Below are 14,708 nucleotides of genomic sequence, written 5' to 3'. Positions count from 1 at the left end.
TGTGTGTTACTCCCAAAAAAATTCAACTTTGTTTCATCAGTCCACAAAATATTTTGCCAAAACTTCTGTGGAGTGTCCAAGTGCCTTTTTGCGAACATTAAACAAGCAACGATGGTTTTTTTTAGACAGCAGTGGTTTCCTCTGTGGAGTCCTCCCATGAACACCATTCTTGGCCATAGTTTTACATTTAGTTGATGTAAGCACAGAGATATTGGACTGTGCCAGTGATATCTGTAAGTCTTTAGCAGTCACTCTATGGTTCTTTTTTTACCTCTCTGAGTATTCTACGCGGAACTCTTGGCGTCATATTTGGTGAACTGCCACTCCTTGGGAGAGAAGCAAAAGTTCAGAACTCTCTCCATTTGTAGACAAGTTCTCTGACTGTCGATTGATGAACATCCAGACTTTTAGAGATAGTTTTGTATCATTTCCCAGCTTTATACAAATCAACAATCCTTGATCGCTGGTCTTCAGACAGCTCTTTTAACCGAGCCATGATGCACATCAGACTTAGCTTCTCATCAAAAAAATTCTTGCCAGGTGTGTGTTTTATAGTGGGCAGGGCAGCTTTAAACCACTCATCATTGATTGGGCACACACCTGACTTAAATTCTGAGATAAAATTGGTTTCAATTGCTTTTTAAGTCTCCTCAGGCAGAGGGTTCAATTACTTATTTTACCCCCTTCTGTCAGTGTTTGCATGCTATCCTCATTAAAATATGAAAACCTATAAATGTTTGGGTGGTTTTAGGTAAAGCAAACACTGTATCTTTGTGATTTTGACAAAGATCAGATCACATTTGACGGTGATTTTAGGCAGAAATGTGAGAAATTTACTGTAACAATAGCAAAAAAATGGTGGATCGGGCTTAGATATGCTTAGTATTGATATACTGCACTGTAAGTGAGGGGGTACTTTAAATCCAAACACAAGATTTTGCTCTCTTGGCTACAATCATCATGGGTAAAGGAAATTTTGTGCATGAACGCTTTCAATGAACGATCGTTCATGATCAGATTCATATTTTGGGCGAACGTGAATTGAACGTGTTCATGCACAACACTTCCTTTACCCGTGATGAGTGTAGCCAAGAGAGCAAAATTTTGTGTGGTAGGATGTGTGTGAGAACTTTCCTTCGTGTGCGTTTATGACCAAACATACCTACATATTCTTTTCTTTATAGAAAGTTTTTGGAGTTTTGAAAATCTCTGCATTTGTGCCCGTTTGTAAGGTTCCTTGCAAAGTTGCAATTTATGATGAGGTGCAAAATCTGACAGAACACCAGCCCAGACCCAACATTTAAGCATTTACATTTACAACATTTAAGTTTCACAAACAGTTCAGTACCGACGCGGATGATGAATCTGACACAGTTTAAATGTTAATGTAATGGTTATATATTGACTCTTTCAATAATAGCTTGCAGCAATGGCGTACCGCAAGCAACACGTCACTTCCGCTCATTAATATTCATGACGTTAGCTACTGTTGCTAAGTTTGTCCCTAATAGGAAATATACAGAGATAAATCTACCAATTCTCTCCGAAAATTATGTCCCTGGTGCCAAATTCAATGGCAAAGATGTGGCAGAACATAAAAGTGTTCAGTTAAAGAGATGGCTTGAATGTCGAGGGCTGAAAAAGACGGGGGGAAAAAACTAGCCGACCTAAGCATAGCCTTAGCTTTTTTATCGACACCTTTTTCTTGCGCGACTGACAATGACATTCTCCTTTACCACCAGCCCTGTCTTTCTTATATATTATATCCTCTGGTTGTTTCTTATGGAGGACCAAAGCTGCCAAAATTCAAAATAAAAATAAAAATAAATCAATCAATAAAAAGCAAAATAAAAACGAAAATAAATACAAAAATAAGAAATATGAAACAAAAATTAAATATAAATACAAAAATAAAATTGGAAATAAGTAGGTAATTAAATAAAAGTAGAAATAAAAATGAATATATATACAAAAATAAGAAATTACATTAAAAATGTAAGAATAAATACAAAAATAAATGTGGAAATAAATACAAAAATAAATATATTGATTGAAATAAATGTCAATTAATAAATAAAAACGCTTTGCCATATATTTACTTATTTCATTGTCAGTGCCAACGTTCAAGTGGAAATGTTATTCAAATGAGGGGGCGGTACTACATGTGTTGAACTATTCACCCATTGGTCGATTGACATGCCAGTTCAGTGATCCTCTCGATCGACGAAGTAATGTCTGCCTTCCTGCTGCTTGCTTGCTTCGTAAAATAATGGGACGAGACGAGAAGGTCGGAATCCAAGCGGCTACGGGATGCTGGCAATCGGTTGGATGAGGACAAGGTACGTATTAAATTGGTAATTTGGTGTGTGTTTTTTAAAAAACTTTTTACTTAAGTCCAGTTGAGGTATGTTGAATCTATATAATCTTCCATAAGCTAATACCTTGCATTGGGTCTCAGGAAGGGGAGGCAAGGCGGGACATGGATAAAGCTGCTAACAACATTAAACTCACAAGGAATAGTTTAGCGTTAGCGCAAATTAGTGAAGCAAAATTCACACATTCAAGTTCGTGTGGTTCTCCGGGATACTGTTTTCACCGGCTGGTGTCTCGTTTAATGCTTTCGTAGCTAATCTAATATACCATTTTGCCGTTGTCATCTATTTTCTTCTAGATACTTCTGAGGAAGGTTGGGGTGTCGTTCCTCAACAATAAGACTTCTCTCGTCCTCACTTATCTACGTGCTTTTTTTTTTTTTTTTACCCTAAAGCTCCCCGAAGACGCAATAAATTTACATTTCAGGGAATGCTGATGGTGAGCAGTTGGTCAGTATTAGGGGAAAAAGTTACTGACCTTAAGTGGCTCATGTTGGTGTCCAGTGGACAATTTTTGGGATGAACGAGTTAGTTGTGCTGGAAGTCCTTTTTTGTACATCAATTGCCTGTTTATCATTTGTATTGTATTACACTGGTCATCAATAAAATATTACTTTGCAGAAAAACAATCATTGCCTTTATTATTTCTTCACATTATTGAGGTACTGTCACATCAACGACAACCAACATTCTATGCTGTCATTTAAAATAAGTCCAAATATTTGACGCAGGATGGATAGTCTCGTTGTAGACATTCAATACATTAGAACATTCTGACATCTGCTGAATTTCTTCAGGAGTCAAGGCCTGTCGCAGCTGCACTTCTGGGACTGACATCGACATGGGGATGATAACCATGTGGACCATCACATAAAACTGCAAATATGTAATTTAAAGTTGAACCAACTAGTCCTAAAATATAACTAAACATGCACACATCGTATATGGCAAATTTAGTTATTGATTAGCCTCATCTGTATGTGCCTAGCCCTAGACCGTGAAAGTGTTCGCATTTATATAATTTTATTTAACTTTTTTGGTCAGGGATATTTCATGCTTTTATTGTTTTTTTTTTTTAAAGTTATGTTTTTGATTAGAAATGTGCACTTTTTAATTATAGTTACAAATTACTTCTCCCAAAAAGTAATTGCGTTAGTAACTCAATTACCTGAATGTAAGAGTAATTAGTTACTTGGCAAAGTAATTGGTGATAATTACTTTTTTTTTTCCCCTCAAAAAAAAAAAAAACAACAAAAAAAAACATTGGCCACACTATGTGAAGTTTTTTGTGAAGGTTTTTGGTACAATTGGCCCGAGCCCAATTCTTTACCCTAATTTACCCTTTACCCTGAATCAACTGTTAAAAGTTGTTAAAATTGCTCCCATTATTGCATTTGTTCCCTTCTCTCTACTTTCGACATATGAAAGTTTTAAAACTGTTTCATCATTTAAAGATAGATTCAAGTCAAGATTTTGCCGATTTAGAAGTATTTTAGATAAAAAGTTACTTAGGTTCGCTAGGAAGGTTCTCTACAACAGAGCCGTCCTAAAAAGTCTACTGCTTTAAGATGGCGGCTGTCTACTAACGCATTTAGTGCCATGCAGTGTTGTTAATTTTACTTTTAAAAAGTAATTAATTAGTTACAAATTACTTCTCCAAAAAAGTAATTGCATTAGTAACTCAGTTACCTGAATGTAAGAGTAATTAGTTACTTGGCAAAGTAACTAGTGATATTTTTTTTTTCTCCCAAAAAAAAAAAAAAAAAACAGGTCACACAATGTGAAGCTTAAAGGGCTTGGGGGACAATTGGCCCAAGCCCAATTCTTTACCCTCCACTTAACTAGACACAAGGGTATTGCGATAACTAGCTAGTAACCTTTGCTATGTGTGGAAGTCATTTAAAGTTGTGAATCAATCGTTAAAGTTGTTAAAATTTCTCCCGTTATTGCATTAGTTCCCTTCTGTCTACTTTAAACATGTGTAAGTTTTAAAACTGTTTCATCATTTAAAGATAGATTTAAGTTAAGATTTTGCCGATTTAGGAGCATTTTAGATTAAAAAAAATTACTTAGGTTCGCTAGGAAGGATCTCTACATCAGGGCCTTCCTGAGAGGTCTACTGCTTTAAGATGGCGGCTGTTTACAAACGCATGTAGTCCTTAAAACATGTTGGCAATGCAGCAGTGTCTGTCATATGCATCCAGATCTATAATATGATATCTACCGTGTCATGTGGGCGTAGTTTGTCGGCTATGGCTGCAGTCAGGTATTATTGGAGCCATCTAGCATCGCGGTTGCAACGGCGTCTTCCCCACTCCTGCTCTGCTCTCGTCCCCGTGAGTCCGTTTCTCTCAGACTTTTTTTTATTCAACCAACTTAGTAACGCATAGTAACGCACGCCTTTCCCGCCTCAGTAACGGTAACGGCGTTGCCAAGATGAGAAAAGTAATTAATTAGATTACTCATTACTGAAAAAAAATAACGCCGTTAGTAACGCCGTTATATTGTAACGCCGTTATTAACAACACTGATTCTGACACATAAAATTTTAGGGTTTCTTATTTTTGCAAGCCATAAACATCAACATTTAACTCATTGGCTGCCATTGACAGCGCTTGACATCCAATCAATTTTTGACTGGGAGAGGCTGGCAGCGAAAGCACTCCAAATCTAAATGAATTGGATTCCTAGCGCGTAATAAATAATAAAAGCATGAAATATTTCAACTTAATTTAAAATGGTCTATATTATACTGTATATGGGTTTATCTTTCCAAAATGGGTGAAAAAAATATGGTCTTAATTTATTTTTGTACTTCCTTCCGAGTCCCCCAATATAGAGCTTTAATTTTTGACTTTATGGTTGCCATAGCTATGCCTTTGACTGTTGGGGGCTGGCACAGAATATCATCTACGGCGAACAGTTTGTAGTTGTAGTGTGCGGACAATTCCCGGTGGATCCAGACGTGGCATGGATTCTTGCACACGAAGTCCTCCATGAAAAAACAGGAAAACAAGTTGCAATTTAAAAAGTTGCATTGCATAAAAGCTGAAGAAGTAATTTCTAGTGTTTAAACAGGACTTGAAATAACAAAATGGTTTAACCCTGATGGCAAAGTCATGATTCGGCTTATTTTTTTTTAAACACAAATATTTCCTCTTGACACTTCATTTGAATGAATGAAACTATAGTCCAAGTCAAATTATTAATGACATTCACTTACTCTGAACCTTTGTACGTCGGAACCTGAGACGTCCTTGCATCATTCTGAACCCAGAATTTGGATGAGATCCTGGGATCCCTGTAATCACCCAGCATCCAACGTTGCGATGTCAGTGGAATTATTCAAGTCAGAGACTCTAAAAACAATGTCATGGTGAGCAGGAATATCGTTTGCTTTCATGAGAACTTAGTTGTAACTTCTGCTAAGCTACACTGGAGCAGTTACAAGTAGCTTTGATACCAGTAGCAGTCAGATATATATAGAGAGTGCAGCATGCCATACGAATAACCAAGTTTTCATTTTAAAATATGCCACTGTCATACAAACTCACCTATACCATGCTTTGACATTCGACGGTGGATAATGCATTTTCTCTCACGGTAGGTCGGCTGTTTCCCTGACTTTCAGACCCACGTTCTGTCATCTGTGGCAGGCATGGCTAGTAGATTTCAGAAATCGAATGTCGATCAACCAATAAGCGAATAGTTCAACCCATGGCACCCTTAGGAACGCCCCCTCATTTGAATTACATTTCCACTTGCAAGTTGGCGCTGACAATGAAATAAGTAAATATATGGCAAAGCGCTTTTATTTATTGATTGATATTTATTTCAATCAATATATTTATTTTTGTATTTATTTCCACATTTATTTTTGTATTTATTCTTACATTTTTAATGTAATTTCTTATTTTTGTATATATATTCGTTTTAATTTCTACTTTTATTTAATTACCTACTTATTTCCAAATTTATTTTTGTATTTATATTTAATTTTTGTATCATATTTCTTATTTTTGTATTTATTTTCGTTTTTATTTTGCTTTTTATTGATTGATTTATTTTTATTTTTATTTTGAATTTTGGCAGCTTTGGTCCTCCATAGTTTCTGACCGTTCTTGGTGGTAATTTAGTTAGTTTTGTGTAGTGATTGCAAATGCTAGTCAGTGACAGCCAACGAACACTTAATTTTTTCATTGATAACAAATCTTAATTCTATAATTTATTTACACTTCCCCCTTACTAAAGTTTTTTTTTTTTTTTTTTTTTTTTTTTAACAACAGAAAAGGTAACTGGCAGTCAGATACCAGTTTAATTCTTTTCAGGTCGTTCATTGTCGGACAGAAGCAGCACAGCACGTCACGCTAAAAAATAAGTAAAAATATCAAAATGGCTTACCTCTTTGTCCTCTGAAAGACCATACAAACCCAACAAAATGTTTACTGCATATGAAAAGTGAATGGCTTCACCTAGCTGGCTTTAAAACGTCCGCGCAAGTTGATTAATTCTTCACATTTTTTCCTCTAGGTTTTGGTTTCGGGAAACGTATGAAGAAACATCCTTCATATGTCGTAATGTCTAGAGTCGTTTCTACATGTTCCAAAAAAGCAATGTGTGATCGGCATGTTCATTTTTGAAAGATTACCGGAGAAAAGTAGCAGAATTAACATTGTTTCTATGCGAGAGTGGGTCCATAATGTTCCACTTCTACTTTACTTCCGCTTTACAATGCGACGTCACGATCTAAAAATAGCATGGTTACGGTATGCCATTATAGGGGAGAAAAAAGAACTACAAAAGTAAAAATTTTTAACCATGAACTTTAGTTACAAATTTTGAATTATGAACTGAACAGTTCATTTTAAAATTTGTGAACTGCAATTTGAACTAGTTCATGAATTCATGAACTTTCCCAACAAAAAAAGGATTGTTATAACGCCACTTGTGCTTTGACATACTGTAGGTCAATACACTGAATACATAGCATAGTGCTGCTTTGTGTTTTTTAAGAACAAAAAGTAGAAGGGGTGCTAAATCTATTGGAAAATAAGTTTGTTATGGCGCATTGTTACAACCTGCCTTAAGGCTATTGCGCTTTGTGACACGTCACATAGCGGGGACCCAGAGGTTTTTCAATTATTCCAACCAATTTGGAATAATGTAACTGTGACCCAGAGACATTTATGATAAAGGCATCATTACTGGAGAAAGGAAAGCCTGAATGCAGACCGAGGCAAAATGCAGAGCAGTTTTTTTTTTTTTTTTTTACCCTTGGATTGCCCTAATTATACAGAGCATTGATTTTACAATGCATCCATGGATTGATTAGAAGAGCTATGCACCTCCCCTAAGGAAGGAGGTCTTCACTCTCTCCGCTCCATTCTCTTATAATTGCACCCGTCCATCCTCTTTTTCATATTTCCTCATATTTATTTACTTTTTCTCTCCTGCTATTTATACCCACAAGCACATGTTTTGATCCTTCACAATCACTTCACGTTTCAGATTAAAATTTTGAAACTTTAAGCGCATTCAAGGGAAACTGGGGGGTTACATATGGGACCCCCCTCTACAGTTGGGCCAATTAGGATGTTGGGCTCTGCAGGGCAATGCAAGCTCAGCCACAGTGTGTCTTGGCCATGCGTCATGGCTTTTGAATGTTAAAAAACACATTTCAAAACAGAGGACAAAGAAAATTAAGTCATGGGAAGTCTAAAAGTTCTAATTCAGAGTCCAGCTGCCTCCAGGTCTTTTCTTTGTTTTAATTTGGTGTTTTTAGATTAAAAAAAAAGTTTCAAGACAATCATGATTCATTTCTCTTTTGTGTATCCCACCATATTTCCCCATGTTATTGGTTTCTCTTCATGATTTTTGTCTGACCCTTTACTTAAGCTGAACTGATTCACTGCCATTCCAATAGACCCTACCAACCGATGTCACAAAATCACGTGCTCGCTGTATGGTTCCGCCCCCTTGTCCGTCATTTTGTGTCTGTATTATCAATGGTCTCAATTGATCGAGCAATTTATAATGCATTTCATGGAAGACCCGGTGCTTTCGGATGCCGTAAACTCACTTGATGCGTTGCATAAAAGGCGTTATGTGGAAAAGCTTCAGTTTATCCATTCGCCAGATCCATATTTGATGCCTAAATCGATGTTTTTCGACCCGCTGTCTCCGCCGTATTTGCCTGACATCTGCTAGCTACCCTGATATGTACAACTATCTTGTCCACACAAAATCAGCCTATTCTCACGAAAGTTTGAAAAACTTTAAGAGCTTGGAGGCTTATAAATACTTCGTTGCTGGTTGGGTGAAACAGGTCCTCGTCCACGAAAATTCGGCAGGAATCTATCTTGTGCTTGGAAAGGTGAGTTACGAAATTTTCAATTCAAAATCTTTTGTTATTGCTAACATCCACTGTCAAGTCTAATGTATTTCATGTCGTTTGTCAATGGAGTTAGGGCTTTTAATGTTTGTATGGTTTAGCGATAGCACTCTCACTACATACATACGTGTATGTTGTCGGCGATTAGCCTAGCAATGATCTTAATTGTGGTTGTCAGCCCAAAACCCTCTAAATATATATTAAATGCAGATATAAAATGACTACTACATAATCTGTGGTAATCGTTTGGAGCCCAGTTTTCTCGTCGAATTGCAGCAGCCCATCTCGCTCTCTTCTCTCTGGGTCTCTCGGAATCCGGTAGAACTTCAAGTCTCTCCGTCTTCTCCGTCTATCTTCTCTGTTATTGCGACCGACCGCCACACACGCCTTCACCATTTTGATTATTAATGTTAACGAGCAGAAAAACACGTCGTAAATAGGAGGAATGTACGTAGCCGTAACAGGTAAACATGATGTGTTGACGGACAATTGGGCGGCACCAGTCAGGAGGAAGGAGTTGTGACGTCACGTGGGTAGGGTCTATAGTATGTGTTGTGATAGTTAGTAAAAGAGAGAAATTGATTTTATTTATTAAGAAAAAAAATCCTATTACCAGCAATAGACATACAATCCATTCAATTGTGAGGGGCTGGAAGCAATCGAAGGCTCCAGTTAAAATGGACTGGACGCGTACTGCTGCCAATGGCAACCTAAGCGCTAAGCTATGGGAGCTCACAAGAGATTTACAGCAGAAGACAAAAAAATATCAAGTGAAAAATTGCCAGAGCTAAATTCAAACAGCCACACATATTTGAATGAATGTATTTATTAATCCAATTAATTGCCGTTTTTTTTAATCTATTGAAGGGTTTTTTTCTTTTCTGTGTTTTATGTTCTTTTAATTTTACTTCCCATGGCTTTTATCATGTGCATTTTTTACAGGGCAACACCCCCCTTGACACCAAAACAGGCCCCAAATTTAAAAAGGCCCCGTGGCGTGCTGTACCAGCTGGGGGGCTGCGGCTGTGGCTCGTGCCCCGGGTGGGGACGGGCGTGGGGTTGGTTGTGCGTCCCATCTTTCCATCCCTGAAGGCCGGTTGATTGGTGCGCGGGTGGCCCAGAGGACCACCCTGGATTCCGGGGGGAGGACGAGGTCTCCTCTGCTGGGCTGCGGGAGGAGGGATAGGGTGAACTGCCCCCCCCCGAACCGGCCCTCCGTCTCCCTGGGCTGGCTGGGTGGGGGCCGTGGCACTGTGTCGGTGCGGCTGGAGGTGGGGGGTCCCTGTGGCGATGGGGCGGCGTAGGGTCGGTCGCCAACGGGCTTACACTCACAAGGGATTCACATGATTACTGGGTTCCAGATCATAGAGCTGATACACTCTACCACTTTCAATCACGTAGCTTATAAACGCCCCCACCCCCTTCCTCCTCTTTCCCTGGTCAGCAGGCCCCCCACATGGTGTCAACCGGAAATGCATTTAGCTGACGATAGCAACAACATATTAGTAGTTAGTGGAGGCGTTCAATGTATTTCCTCTTGTGTTTCTTGTCTTTTTTCTCTCGTGTTTCTCTTCTGTTCCCCCATTACCCCTTCCTGTTCGCTGCTTTGTCATAATAAATTAGGTATGTTGAATGATCACAATGAGAGTAGAAATTTTAAAAAGGTTTATTTGGTATTGTTTTTTGTTGTTGTTTTTTTTAACCGAATACTTTTAAAGAAATGTAGAAATACAATGCTGCAGTCTCTTTTTATTCCCCCAAAAATCAAGAAATTTGGGACCTGTTTTTTGAGGGGTGAGGGATTACACTGTATTATTATTATTATTAAAATATTGATTTCGGTGGCCGTGACGTTGCAAACACAACGCCAAATTAAAAAAATCAACAGCAAATACCATAACAAAAAAATAAATAAAAGAATAAAAAACAAAATACCAAATCACAAAAAATATATATATATATTCAAAAACAAATCGAAAAACATAACAAATTTTAAAAAACACAACGGCAAATCACATAACAAAAAACAAATTAAAAGGAAAAAAAAAAAAAAAACACCACAACAAATCAAAAAATTACATTAAAGGAAACTCATCACTGATTGGACGAATCCACAGAAAAGGGTAAGTACTGATGAACTTCGAAGTTACTAGTGTGGAATTTTAAAATGAGCATTACCAAATATGCAAACTTGGCTGCAGCTATAAAAGAATATAGTTTATTTAGTTGGATGTCGTGGTTCGTATTGAGCATGTCCATATGACTTCATACGTATGTCCCGTATGCCCTTCCCCCAAAACCCATCCTTCAGTTACTTCATTCATTTTTTTCTTTTTTTTCTTTTTTAATTCCACATCACAAAATACATGCAGGCCACACTAATATTACAATTGAATGTCAAACAAGGCCCACAAAATATTGTCCCTTGGGCCTCAAATCTTCTCCTACCCTATAGGAATGTAATTCAAACATTTAAGAAAAAAAAAAACAATTCATGTATGAAAAGGTTGAACAAATCAGATTCATGTCTTGGAGGACAAGATTCTTGATGGGTAGGGTGATTACACATGATGAGATCTTTTAAATGCCTACATTCTTCATATAAAAATATGTAACCGGTCAGTTGTTTGCTAGGCCTTCTGTAATAATTTAGAGGTTTTGCCAATCATGTCCTGTCATATAATTTCTTTTCCCTACAAAAATGTCCGCAGTGTTACTTTGTCTTCAATATGGTCCCATTGTCTTGCCATGTATATTACATGTTTCTCACTCACTGATGCTCTATACTTTCACTCTCCATTTCCACACTTCCATATTCCATCCACCCCATTCCCCATGGGTCTCATAAGATCGTTTTATCAAAAGGCAAAGGAACATTTGCCAAGATGCTGAGATGCTGTGTATCTCACAAAGAACAGATGATTATAGAAATACAGACTCGCGCTAAAAGGATTAACTGCTAGGGGCATCTCAGGATAGAAAGCCCCAAAAATAAATAAAATAAATTATAGTGCTGAAACGGAGAGAGTAGAGTGTGTTTAAAAATCAATTACACAGTAAATATGACACGAGTCAGCAACGATGCCCTCGGGGTGGACAGGATATATGCTCATGCCTACACATCAGTAAATCTGATCTCCCTACGAATGAATTACTAATTTTATGAAGAGGAAAATCTGTGCGAGTGCACTGCCTGTAAACTCAAGACTTAACCCTTCATGGATGGAGGGTGATCATTAATTTATGAAGTCAACTAAAGAATTTCTTCTTTATACAGACAAAACAGTCCTTTACTCAACAAGAAATGTTGTAAATGCAAATGCAAATAGCCTCACTGTGAACTGTAGAATTAGACATTTTTGAATAACTTATAATCTTGTGACAAATTAAAGAGCACACTTCTGTTAGCAATTTATTTTTAAACTCCCCATATTTCTGTGCTACTTTAGTCACAATTATTTTGTAACACCCTTCTAAGGCGCCGTATCAGTGGAGGAGAGTTTCGTGCCTTAGACCATTGGATGATATTGACCAGTGTCCAGTGTTTCAGTAATTAATGTGGACATGCACAAGGATGTGCTATTACACTATTGAAAGAGAAAAGAATGCATTGGTAATGGGAGTTAGCGCCACCAACTCTTTCAAAAGGGAACCTCGGACTGAAAGACTTGTCGGCTCTGATAGGCCAAATTGTTCTCTTATACTAGTATACAGTGGGGCAAATAAGTATCTAGTCAACCACTAATTGTGCAAGTTCTCCCACTTGAAAATATTAGAGAGGCCTGTAATTGTCAACATGGGTAAACCTCAACCATGAGGGACAGAATGTGGAAAAAAAAAAAAAAAAAAAGAAAATCACATTGTTTGATTTTTAAAGAATTTATTTGCAAATCATGGTGGAAAATAAGTATTTGGTCAATACCAAAAGTTTATCTCAATACTTTGTTATGTACCCTTTGTTGGCAATAAAGGAGGCCACACATTTTCTGTAACTCTTCACAAGCTTTTCACACACTGTTGCTGGTATTTTGGCCCATTCCTCCATGCAGATCTCCTCTAGAGCAGTGATGTTTTGGGGCTGTCGTTTGGCAACACGGACTTTCAGCTCCCTCCACAGATTTTCTATGGGGTTGAGATCTGGAGACTGACTAGGACACTCCAGGACCTTGAAATGCTTCTTACGAAGCCACTCTTTTGTTGCCCTGGTTGTGTGTTTGGGATCACTGTCATGCTGAAAGACCCAGCCACGTCTCATCTTCAATGCCCTTGCTGATGGAAGGAGATTTTTACTCAAAATCTCTCGATACATGTCCCCGTTCATTCTTTCCTTTACACAGATCAGTCGTCCTGGTCCAATTGCGGAAAAACAGCCCAAAAGCATGATGTTTCCACCCCCATGCTTCACAGTGGGTATGGTGTTCTTCGGATGCAATTCAGTATTCTTTCTCCTCCAAACACGAGAACCTGTGTTTCTACCAAAAAGTTCTATTTTGGTTTCATCTGACCATAACACATTCTTCCAGTCGTCTTCTGGATCATCCAAATGCTCTCTAGCGAACCGCAGATCGGCCTGGACGTGTACTGGCTTCAGCAGGGGGACACGTCTGGCAGTGCAGGATTTGTGTCCCTGGCAACGCATTGTGTTACTGATAGTAATCTTTGTTCCTGTGGTCCCAGCTCTCTGTAGGTCATGTGGTTCTGGGATTTTTGCTCAGCGTTCTTGTTATCATTTTGACGCCACGGGGTGAGATCTTGCATGGAGCCCCAGATCGAGGGAGATTATCAGTGGTCTTGTATGTCTTCCATTTTCTAATAATTGCTCCCACAGTTGATTTCTTTACACCAAGCGTTTTACCTATTGCAGATTCATTCTTCCCAGCCAGGTGCAGGTCTACAATTTTGTCTCTGGTGTCCTTCGACAGCTCTTTGGTCTTGGCCATAGTGGAGTTTGGAGTGTGACTGACTGAGATTGTGGACAGGTGTCTTTTATACCCATAATGAGTTAAAATAGGTGCCATTGATACAGGTAACGAGTGGAGCCTCGTTAGACCTTGTTTGACCTCGTTAGAAGAAGTTAGACCTCTTTGACAGCCAGAAATCTTGCTTGTTTGTCGGTGACCAAATACTTATTTTCCACTCTAACTTGGAAATAAATTCTTTAAAATCAAACAATGTGATTTTCTGGTTTTTTTCACATTCTGTCACTCATGGTTGAGGTTTACCCATGTTGACAATTACAGGCCTCTCTAATCCTTTCAAGTAGGAGAACTTGCACAATTGGCGGTTGACTAAATACTTATTTGCCCCACTGTATGTTATTAGAAACATATATATGATTGCCATTGATTTAAAAAGTTCTAATATTTAGTACATGTTTTGAGCTACAGAGTTTTACGTGCGCAATGCACTTTGGGGGTGATGATGCTATTGTGCTGGACTGGGAGAATAGCTATGCTAGCTAGCACGCAAAGCTAGTATGATGACTGGCATGATTTTGTCACATCCTGCTGCTGGTCAGACTGTTTTGTTACAGAGATATGGGATGAGTTCCCAACATCGTACCTGCATCAAATTCCAGCTAATCAGCACTGTCTTTAAACCGATCCTAGGCGGCTTGCCAAGACATTTGCCAGTTTGTACATATATCCCTTCTTTGCTAGTTGCATCATTGCCTTGTTTCTTTCGTTTGTCAACCTCTCACCATGGTTTTCCCTCTGTTTTTTTGTTTTTGTTTTTTGTTTTTGTGTAATTGACCCCGACCTACTGTCACGGACCCTTTTTGTGTCTCCCTTTTCATGACCGCGTGTTTTTTTGTGTGTGTTCAATAAACCCTGTCTGTTATTGTTGTCTGCTTGCTGTCTGAATTGGGCCGCATTTTCTAATTCCGTGGTCACTTTCTTTTCTGTTGCGTTTCCCTTTTAGGTTTTCCCGCACAGACTACGCAT

General features: G+C 38.3%; 1 long non-coding RNA gene across 2 annotated transcripts; it reads right to left on the bottom strand.

The window, feature by feature from the left end:
- Positions 1 to 2,847: 2,847 nt before the first annotated feature.
- On the bottom strand, positions 2,848 to 6,161 carry LOC130930368 (uncharacterized). Of its 2 annotated transcripts, none has more exons than XR_009067046.1 (3): positions 5,927 to 6,161; positions 5,596 to 5,673; positions 2,848 to 5,364 (listed from the first exon to the last, which is right to left on the bottom strand). It is a non-coding gene; the product is annotated as an uncharacterized LOC130930368 (long non-coding RNA). The 2 variants fall into 2 exon arrangements; XR_009067045.1 differs by having other exon boundaries at positions 2,849 to 5,364; positions 5,596 to 5,731.
- Positions 6,162 to 14,708: the final 8,547 nt, after the last annotated feature.

Source organism: Corythoichthys intestinalis, chromosome 2 (assembly GCF_030265065.1).
Source record: "Corythoichthys intestinalis isolate RoL2023-P3 chromosome 2, ASM3026506v1, whole genome shotgun sequence".
NCBI classification, from domain to species: Eukaryota; Metazoa; Chordata; class Actinopteri; order Syngnathiformes; family Syngnathidae; genus Corythoichthys; species Corythoichthys intestinalis.
The sequence above is the reverse complement of the archived record's forward strand: the minus strand, read 5'-3'. Positions and strand labels throughout refer to the sequence as shown.